We start from the raw sequence: 10,454 nt of genomic DNA on the forward strand, positions 1-10,454 counted from the left end.
AATGGAACATTTTTTGAAAACATAAATAAGTGATTTTCCTAGAATTTGTAAAATATTAGAAAATTTTCCAAAGAAAATCCTAGCTTATCGTGTACATTCCCAGTTATCTTTGTAAACTACTGAATTCATATTCAGGTAGTGGTTTGGTGAAAATGTCAGCCAAATTTGACTTGGACTCAATATAGTTGAGTTCAATATCTCCTCTGGCGATGTGATATCTAATAAAGTGATGTTTTATTTCAATATATTTGGTTCTTGAATGATACACTGGATTTTTGGTTAAGTTAATTGAGTTGATATTATCAATATGGATTTTTACATTTTTATATTTCAAGTTAAAGTCTTTTAATGTGTGCATCATCTATAACAATTGTGCTACATACCCATTGCTATGTATTCAGCTTCAGTAGTAGATAAAGTAACACAGTGTTATTTTCTACTAAATCAGCCGATAAGTGATGGTCCAAGTAATTGGTATCCACCACTTGTACTCTTATGATCTAGTTTATAGCCGGCATAATTAGAGTCAGAGAACCGATTGGTTTAAAATTGGGTGTTTTAGGGTACTATATTCCTATATTTATTGTATCTTTTAAATATCTAAATATTCTTTTTTACATTAATTAAGTGAGATTTCTTAACACAGGTTTGGTATCTAGCACACATACTAACTGCAAATAAAATATCAGGTTGGCTTGCAGTCAGGTATAAAAGACTGCCTATGACACTCCTATAGTATTTTAGGTCTACGAGTTTTCCATTTAGGTCACTATCTAAGGTTGTGTTAGCTGTCATTGGTGTTTTAAATTTTTTAGTATTTTTCATTCTAAACCTTTTAAGTAATTCTTTAATATATTTTTACTGGTAAACATAATTTCTTTCATTAGTTTTTTTAATTTGTAATCCTAAAAAATAAGTTAGTTTACCTACAAGATTCATTTCAAATTCTTGTTCTATTAAAGTTATAAATTCTTGTAAAAATTATGAGTTGGTTGAGCCAAAGATTATATCATCTACATATACTTGGGTTATAAAGATATCTTGTTTAACTGATTTTACAAATAAAGTTGGATCAATTTGACCTTGGTTGAACCCTTTAGAGATTAGGTAGGAGGTGAACCTTTCATACTAGGCCTTAGGTGTTTCTTTAAGACCATACAATGCTTTCTTAAGTTTAAAGACATGGCCAGGATAATCTATATTTTCAAACCTAAGAGGTTGACTTACATAAACTTCTTCTTTTATTAGCCCATTTATGAAGACAGATTTTGTTGGTTGCTATACGAAATATCATATCGGTTCCCCTGTATAAAAATTTTGCACATGTCCTGAACCTTTACTAACAACCTATTGTGTTCTTTAGAAATTAAATTAGGAATCACAAATGGTACTTAACATTATTGATTTCAAATTTAACTTATCTGTTCTTAATGGTTTAGACTTGGATCGCAAACGATGCTCAACATTATTGATCCAAATCCACCCATGTTACAAGTTCAATTAAATATTAATTTCTAAAATTGACTTCCTGGACTGCATGGCAAGGCACTAGGTCTTCTTGGGTATGAGATGATCCACCACCGTCTAGACAAAGCATTTTAAAGAAATTTAATATTTAATTTCCTTATATAACTCTAGGTTTAACCAAAAGTAATAATCGAATCACAAATTTGAAAAACAAAAAAAAAAACACAAACTCGAATCAAAAATTTGAAACCTAGAATCATATGCCTCTTGTGTTTGGTATTTCAAAAACCATACAAAGAAAACTAGTATGATGCGGAAAATAATTACTAGTTATACCTTTCTTTGTAGGCAACAACCTCTTGATCTTCTATCATATTCCTCTTCTTATCTCGGGCGTTGTGTGGGCAACGATCTACCAAGATGAAAACCACCAAGCTTCCTTCTTCTTCTTGTGAGTTTCGTCCACCACAAGAATTCCAAGGATAGATGAGGTTCGGCCACACCACCAAGCTCCAAGGGATGCTAGAAACAAAAGCTCCTTTCTCTCCTTCTCCAAACAAAATCCAGCCACCAATAAGCTCCTTGAGAGTTGATGCCGTCAGGCACCAATGAAGAAGAAAAGGAGGAGAGGAAGAGGATGAGAAGGGTCGGCCACCAACCAAAGAAATAGAAGAGAGGAAAACTAGAACATAAGTTGTGAGGTGAGGCACCTCTACCCTCTCTTTTATATTCCTTGGTCTTGGCAAATAAGGAAAGTTTTATAAAAACTTCCTTATTCTCGTAGCCAATGAAAGGAAAGTTTAATAAAAAATTTCTCTTTCAAACTTAATGTGGTCGGCCACCACTCTATCATCCAAGCAAGGAAAGTTTTAAACATAAAAATAAAACTTCCTAATTTGTTTCCGGAAATTTTTAAAATAAAAATTTCTCTATTAATTTTCCCTTCATGGTTGGTTATAAAAGGAAATTTTATAAATTAAAATCTCTCTATTAAAACATGTGGATGATTTCTAAAAAGAAAAGTTATCTTTAAAATTAAAATCTACCTCTCAATCTACAAATAAGGAAAGATATCAAATCTTTTCTTAATCTTTTGTAAAAACTATAAAAGGAAAGATTTAATTTTAAAACTCTCTTTTAAATCATGAGGATGGTTAAAAAAGGAAAGTTTTATCAAAAATTAAAATCTTCCTTTCAACTACAAATAAGGAAAGATATCAAACCTTTCACTTAATCTTTTGTAGAAAGATATAAAAGGAAATATTTAAATTTTAAACTCTCTTTTAAAACAATGGAATCCACATAACAAAAATTTTAAAAAATAAAATCCTTTTAATTTTATTGTGGTCGGCCACCTTATGTTGGACTCAAGCTAGGGCCGGCCACACTTCAACTCATCCAAGCCATGTCTTGGTCGACCCTTGCTTGGGCTCCAAGCTTAGCTTGGTCGGCCACATAAGGATGGGTAAGAAGGTGGGTATGAGTGGGTATAATACTTTATAAATAAGAGGCTACGATAGGGACCGAGAGGAGGAATTGGTTTTGGTCTCCCGATGAAATTAAGCTTCTCGTGTTCGCCCCGAACACCCAACTTAATTTCATCAATAATAATTCATACCACTAAAGAATTATTATTGAAATATCGCACCAATCCCAAATTATATTTTGGGCTCCTCCTTATCATGAGTGTGTTAGTCTCCTTGTGTTTAAGATATAGAATGCCCACTAATTAAATGAGTTACTGACAACTCACTTAATTAATATCTAGCTCCAAGAGTAGTACCACTCAACCTTATCGTCATGTCGGACTAAGTCCACTTACAGGGTTTACATGACAATCCTTATGAGCTACTCTTGGGGACATCATCAACCTAAATTAGTAGGACACAGTTTCCTTCTATAATCAACAATACACACTATAAATAATATCATTTCCCAACTTATCGGGCATATTGATTTATCGAACTAAATCGCACCCTTTGATAAGTCAAAGAAATAAATACTAGATATATGTGTTTGTTATTATATCAGGATTAACAGCACACACTTCCATAATACCAAAGGTATTGTTCTTTTATGTAGTCAGTACAAAAAGAACTTACCTTAAATGGTCCTGCTCAATACACTCAGAGTGTACTAGTGTAATTTTATAGTTAAGATAAACTAATATCAAACTACACTATGGCTATTCCAATGGTTTGTTCTTTTCCATTTTAGTCGTGAGCTACTGTTTATAATTTATAAAAAACTGATAACATGATCTTCTGTGTGTGACACCACACACCATGTTATCTACAATGTAAATTAATTAAACAACTACACTTAGCTTATAAATGTAGACATTTGACCAATGTAATTCTTATTTCTATATAAATGTTTATACAAAAGCTAGGCTTTTAGTATACACTCTAACAGATTTAACATCCATTTGATAAATCTTAAACCCTTTATGGGCTTCATAGCTCAGTAGCATTCTAATAGATTTAAGTCTAGCCACTAGAGCATATATTTCATCATAGTCAAGTCCCTCTACTTGACTAAATCCTTTGGCTACTAGTTTAGCCTTGTTTCTAATAATTTTTCCATTTTCACTTAGTTTATTTCTGAATACCCATTTTATTTCTATTACTTTTTTATTATCAGGTAGTGGTACTAAGTCCCAGACTTCATTTCTCTCAAATTGGGCCAGTTCTTCCTGCATGGCTATGATCCAGTCAGGGTCGAGTAGGGATTCTTCTATTGTTTTAGGTTCGATTTTAGAAATTAATGATACTTGACTTAGATTTATAAAAGATGATCTAGTCTGAACTCTTAGCTATGGGTCACCTATAATTTATTCAATTGGGTGATCTGAGCTAGTTCTTATTGTTCTAGCCTCAGTTTGTGTTTATTCATTTTCTTGTGGTATATTTTGTTCAATTTCATATTCGTCAATTGGATTTTCACTTGCTCCCCCTAGATTAGTGCTAGCCCTAGGCCCCTAGTGAAATCAATTGGTTGACATTGCGATTGAGTTGAGTTAGTTTCTTTAGTAATTTTGTCAAAATTTACATTGGTTGTTTCCTCAATTCTTAGGGTAGTTTTATTGTAAACTCTGTATCCTCTACTATTTAGGGAGTACCCTACAAAGATTCTATTTTCTACTTTTGATGTGAATTTTTCTAAATATTCTCTTATGTTTAGTATGTATGCAGGGCATCCAAATACCTTAAAGTAGTTAATGCTGGGTAATTTATTATAGTAGATTTTGAATGGGGTTTTATTATATTTTTTTATTTATTGTTGTTCTATTTTAGACATAGCAAGCTGCACTAACAGCTTTTGTCCAAAAGCATTTTGGTAATTGATATTCATTAAGCATTATTCTAGTGACTTCTTGAAGAGTTCTATTTTTTCTTTCCACTATTCCATTTTGTTGAGGTGTATAAGGACATAAGAATTCTTGATGGTACCCATTTTCTAGGCAGAATTTTATAAACCTATTATTCAAAATTCCCTACCATTATCACTCCTAATTCTTTTAATTTCTAAGTCTTTTTCATTTTCAACTTGTTTACAAAAATTACTAAATATTTCATATGTTTCATCTTTATTTTTTAAGAATTTTACCCAAGTAAATCTTGAGTAATAATTAATTATTAATAGACAATATAAGTTTCCATTAATAGATTTAACCCCATGTGAGTCAAATAAATCTAGATGTAATAACTCAAGTCGTGAGTTGGTTTGAATTTGATTAATTGGTTTATGAGTTGATTTGGTTAGTTTTCCTTGTTGACAAGCATTACAAATTGTTAAGTCTATAAGTTAGGTAGTTTTGGTAGTCCTCTAACTAACCTATTTAGTTTAGTGAGGTTTCTAAAGTTAGTGTGAGACATTCTTCTATGCCATAGCCAGGTTTCCTCTTTTTGTGTCAGGTGACACTTATGTGAGGGGTTGGCTAGGTCAATTGTATAAATATTATTATTCCTAAGTCCTTTTAGTTTTATTGTAGGGTCTTTCATATGTTTAATTAAGCATTCAGTGGATGTAAACCTAACCTTATCTTCTGAGTCACACAATTGACTGACACTGAGTAAGTCAAATTTAAAATTCTCAATAAGGAGTACTTTCTTAATAACAAAAATAGATTCTAACTCAATGTTACCTATTCCAATTACTTTCAGTTTGTCGTTGTTTCCAAAGGCTACTATTTCTAGTCTTTTGAAGGTTAGCTTTTTGAACATTATTTGATTCTCAATCATGTGTCGGGAGCAACCGCTATCCAATATCCGTTTAGATTCCTAACAAATTTAGGAGAAGCAAAAAAGTTCAACTTAAATGTGAACTTATTTTAACTTTATTGATTTTATTTTAATTTTAAATTAATTTAATTTAGTTTAAATTTTATCCTTATTCATCTCACCTGGTCTAAGTTTTTAGATAAAGGAACCTATGATTTTGTGAGATAAGTTAAATTTGAATTTCAAGGTTTAGTTTAACTTTGTATTAGATTCAAGTTTAGCTTTGGGTTCAACAAATAGGCATTCTTCGGATAAACTTTTGGACTATGGTGAGTCACTTGGACATCATTAGAGTAACCATGTCTTCGAGGTTTTTCAAATAGTCCTATCCACGGAACTTAATAATAAAACCTTGGTCTAACTAGCTAAGATTGGTAGAGGGTAGCTTCAGTTAGTTCTACTAAGCCAAATGCACTAAATCAAAGTCATATCTTCCTAAACATGTATAGACAGAGTTTCTCTAACTTACTATCATCCAACTTCTCCAGTGCTATTTTTCAAGTTAAACTTTTGTCCCTATTTGATCTAATTCTTCTTACCCAGCTGGGTAAACTAATATTTTGGAGGTGCCAACTAATTTAGAGTCTCCCTCTGAATTATTGAGTTTTTATGTTTTATGTTTATGTCATTTATTTTTATAGTTATAATAAATTTGATGATAATTATTTGATTTATTTGAGTTTAACTTGTTTGACTTTATTTTATTATTTGATTTATTTGACTTTATTTGATACTTTAGTATTGAGTTAATGGGTTTAATTGGATTTAGTTTTAGATAATGAATTTCAATTCTGGGTACATAGAATTTATTGAGCCCGACTTGCGTCGTGAGGCACACTTTCGGAATCCAAGCTCTAGTTTGTTTCTTATTTTAGCTTATAAGTGACATAAATATTTTATTTGTTGAGTTGGATTTGTATCCAAGCCTAGATTTATTGTATATAACTTTTTGGATTTTAATAATTAAATCCAAGTTTTTAGATCCTAGTGGTAAAAGTTTCTGACAATCCTTTAAGTTTGTTAATTTCATTATTTAATATTGTGTTTTCCTCCTCAAGTTTTACAACTTGATTTAGATTTGTACTTTCAATCTAATCCTTGAGGTGTTGATTTTCTTCAAGGAGAGTTTCATTTTGTTTTCATATTTAATTAATTTTTTATTCAAAAATGTAATTATTCTATAGAACTTTTAGGTTAGGATAGAAGATACCTCATTCGAACCTTTGGAAACAAGTGTGGACTCGTGGCTTGATTCGTCTTTGGACTCATAGCCTTGTTCTATCTCGCTTTCTGATTTCAGTCTGGATGCTATCAACGTGAGATAGTTGTGATGTTCCCAATCTTCGACGTTCGATTCTTTGAAGGGTGCTTCATCCCATGTCACCTTCTCTTCTTCCTGTATTTTGACATTAAGTAATTTATTCAAAATTGAATCCTTTTTAGTTATCTTTGCTTCACTGTTCCCTTCATATAGTTCAATCAATTTGTTCTAGAGCTCCTTCGCATTTTCATGTGGGTCGACGAGGTTTAGTTCTTCTTTCGTTAGCCCACACTGGATTGTGTTGAGAGCCTTGAAATTGATTTGGGCCTTTTTCTTCATTTCTGGATTCCAATTTTTCGAGTCTATTGGAATTCCGACGTTGTCGACGGGAGCCTTGTAGCCTTTGGTGACGCTGAACCATTGGTCGAAGTCAGTCTTCAGGTATACCTCCATTCGCTTCTTCCAGTACAGGATGTCTTCACTGTTGAAGAGGGGAGGACAGACGGTGCTATATCCCTCATTTTGGGCCATGAATCTTGCACACAAAGAGAAAAAGAAAAGGCGGTCCCAGGACTGGGTCTTTGTAACGACCCGCCTTCTACTAACTAAGCTGTAAGGCTGATCGTCACATTATGCCGTGCTAACTATTCCCTGACCATCACTAAATCTAGATGCGGAAGTTGTACCAATTAAAAATTTGCTAAACTATTATCATTCCTTTATTCAATACATGCTAGGGGGTGTAATCTAAACTATTCATGATATATTTTACATCCCTCGTGGTCAAGGAACTGAAATAGAGGTTTCCCTGCAGTTATCAGGTCTCCCAATCGATCCACAGATCGATTGGAATAGTCGAATCGATCCGGTGATCGATTCAGTAAGCTACTGTATGCGGGACTTAGGTTGGATCGATCCAGTGATCGATCCAGCACGCTACTGTGCTCGGGGCAATATTTTGGATCGATCGGTTGATCGATCCAGACTGGCCAATCGATCCAGCGATCGATCCCAGCGCTTTCTGTTCGTGACAGAAGGCATTCGGATCGATCGACCGATCGATCCAGAAGCTCCCTGTTCGGGGAACAAGCTATCAATCGATCCATTGATCGATTGATGACCCCCAATCGATCCACCGATCGATTGGGGTTTCTGATTTCGCACCAGAAGTCTGATTTCAACACTGTTTCGTGCCAAAATCGCTTATATCAATTCTAAATTAAATCAAATGCCTCCTAACATCAATTATCTAGCATTCTAAATATGACATGATGCATAATCCACTAATTCATAACATTTTAGCAAACTGAACTGTAAAAACTAAAAATGACAAAGTTCTAATTGTTAAACTTGCTAAAATCCCTAAGATCTTTATTCCAAACTCCAGCTCACACACACCTTCATCATTACATTGACCTCCAGCCTCCGCTAGTCCATTTTTCCTTTACCTTTATCTGCAGTATAAGGAAAAAGTATCTGTAAACTTGAGAGCTTAGTAAGAAACCATCTACCTCACTAAAACATGCATACGATGCAATTTATGATTTGAAGACATGCTGGTTGAAATACATACTGAACAGGTGGAAGCATGGCATGGTATCATACAATACATGGAAATCAAAAGCTAGTCATGGCATAATCACATGTATCAATAATGAAAGTTAAACTGAAACATGAACTGAGCTAAAATCAAACTAAGCTAGAACTGAATTTAAACTGTATACACAACTGATTTGTGAGTTTTGAAACTAATTATCATAATAGATTAAAATACATAATCATACTGCTGATGGGCCCGGCAACTGTACGTGCTATGCACGCATCCCTAACTAGACCCGGGTTTGCAAGTCCCGAATTTAGTAGGGTTTACTAGGTTATCTATACCTAGGGACGACTGTGGGAGCCCAGCCCAATGGATATCTAATCCAGTACAGTGCCTCTGAGAAAGTAAAATATTGAACATAAGCTAATAAATTCTTGTCTTGCTTTTACTAGGTTGTCTAAACCTAGAACTAGGTTATCTAAACCTAGAGGCGACTGTAGGAGGCCACCCATTGGACATCTAGTCCTGTAAAAGCTGAAGCAAGACTAAATAAGCTGTAAAAATGCTTCTATTGCATTTATCTAAGCTGCCAAAATGCCTACGTTGCATTTTCCTGTGCTAAAAAATTTTGATCGAACACTTGGTATGCGCTAATTCGCATCGTTTGTGTCGATAGTCTACATATTACTAAACTAAGACATGGAATTCACACGAAAGCTACTTATACTGCAGGTGAGGGGTTTCTTACCTCGTGCGCTAGTTTTCTTACGAATCTAGTCGCTAGTTTTCCGGTGAAGACGATCTTCTCAACGATTCTCTTGCGTCCACGCGTTCTTCACGCAGAGAGAAACGTCCTCGTGCCTTTGATGTTGCCGGAAGCTACTCCTATGGCCCCAGGGATGGAACCCTAGGTCTTCTTTGTGGTTGGCGCCGAGAGAAGAAGAAAAAGGAGAGGTGGCGTCGGTGAGGGTTTGAGGAAAGAGTTTTCTCGTTTAAGAAAAATAACAATTCCTCACTTAAATCCCTATTTATATTAAGGAATTAATTCCCCAAAGTCTAACTTAAATAAAATTGTTTCCCTTTCTTTTCAGCATGGCCCTGCTGGGTTCACTTGGTTATTAGAGTTCACCTTAAGTCGTAGGACCCAATAGGTCTCGGGTTCAATTCCCGCCTAGGCCATTTAACGATTATATTTATTTTTTGCTACTTTCGCTACTCTAAAAATTTCATAAAAATATTCTAAAATTTCAGAAAAATCATAGAATATTTCTAAAATAAGTTTGAGAATTTTCGGGCATTACAATCCCCCATACCTTATAAAAAGTTCATCCTCGAACTTAGAATAACTCTGGGTACTTCTGTCTCATGCTGGCTTCTGTTTCCCAAGTTGCCTCTTCTGCTGTGTGACTGTGCCAAATAACTTTTACTAATGGTACCTCCTTATTCCGCAATTTCTTAATTGCTCGATCTACTATCTGAGTAGGCCGACTGTCATAGCTGAGGTCTTCGTGGACTTGTACCAGCTGGGGCTCAATCACTTGGGTGGCATCTGGGATATGTTTCTTCAGCATAGAGACATGAAATACATTATGAACAGCTGACATTTCCTGGGGTAGCTCTAGCTCATATGCTACCTTGCCCACTCTTCTGTTGATAAGGTATGGTCCCACATATCTGGGACTTAGCTTGCCCTTCTTCCCAAAACGCATTACTCCCTTCATGGGAGCTATTCTGAGGAACACTGAATCCCCAACTGAAAACTCTAAAGGTCTGCGCCGTGTATCAGCATAGCTTTTCTGGCGGCTCTGAGCTGTCTCTATCCTCTGGCGGATCTGCTGTATAGCTACGGTGGTATCTGCTACTAGATCTGTCTGAAGTTCTAGTTCTTTTTGTTTTTTTT

Source organism: Zingiber officinale, chromosome 3A (genome assembly GCF_018446385.1).
Source record: "Zingiber officinale cultivar Zhangliang chromosome 3A, Zo_v1.1, whole genome shotgun sequence".
Classification (NCBI taxonomy): Eukaryota; Viridiplantae; Streptophyta; class Magnoliopsida; order Zingiberales; family Zingiberaceae; genus Zingiber; species Zingiber officinale.